General features: G+C 66.4%; 1 protein-coding gene across 1 annotated transcript in view; it reads left to right on the top strand.

The window, feature by feature from the left end:
* RBM38 (RNA binding motif protein 38) overlaps window positions 1-923 on the top strand; it is an 18,977-nt gene that overhangs the window by 11,741 nt on the left and 6,313 nt on the right. The window lies entirely within an intron of this gene.

Below are 923 nucleotides of genomic sequence, written 5' to 3' on the forward strand. Positions count from 1 at the left end.
CCCGCGGACGGCGCTTGGGTTTCTGTGCTGTCGCACCGATTCCCAGGCGCGCATCGGTCCTGTCTTGGGGCGAGGGCACCTCGAGGGTGCTGGGGGCCCTGCTGGGGGGCGGAGCACCCAGCGGGAGGCGTTCCTTTCCTTTTCAAAGCAGCTTCTCTCTGGGGCAGGGCAGGGCAGGGATGCTGAGCGCATCCGATGGGAACAGAAGGAAGTCGGGGTGTCACCTCACCCCCAGGGTGGCCCCGTCTTGCGTACCTCATGCTGGTGTGAGAAGACAGGGAGAGGCCAGTGGGGCAGCTGTGGCGTCTGCTCCATGAGGCCACTCTGTGCCCAGCATGGGCAGCATCTCCTGGGCCGTGGGCTCCACTGTCACAGACGAGCCGTGAGGATCACAGAAGCCCGGGGCGGCCCAGCGGCTGGTGGCCGAGCGGGCTCATGCGGCGCTGCCTTCCTGAGCCTCAGCTTCCCGTCTGCGACACGCGGGAGTTGGTCTCTACCCCGGGGGGCTGGGCGGGCACAGGCAGTAGCAGTCCCTGGTAATGGTTTGGCACATTGGCCTGTGGGGCGGCCAGCACGGGGGTTCAGAGGGTCGGAGTGTCCTGGCCCCTTCGCTTCATCGCGGGGGTCTTGGGCTAGCTGCTGACCCTCTGGGCTCTGTTTTTGTGTTGAAAATGAGGGAATAGTGTGAAGGGCCCCCTGGGGGTCGAGTCCACGCAGCGCGGGCCCCGGCCGTGTCAGCTGCGTTCCTGAGGCCTCACCGTCGTCTCTGTCCTGCCCCCGCCATCAGCGTCACACGGCTTCGCTCCACCGTTCCTGTGTTCATTCCTCAGCAAACGCTCGCTGGGCTCCCGGGGCCAGGGCTGCTGTCGGGGACAGGAATGGAACGTTCCTGGAGCCGACGCTTTGCGGGGAGACGTGGTAGA

The sequence above is a fragment of the Pteropus alecto genome, unplaced genomic scaffold (genome assembly GCF_000325575.1).
Source record: "Pteropus alecto unplaced genomic scaffold, ASM32557v1 scaffold45, whole genome shotgun sequence".
Taxonomy (NCBI): Eukaryota; Metazoa; Chordata; class Mammalia; order Chiroptera; family Pteropodidae; genus Pteropus; species Pteropus alecto.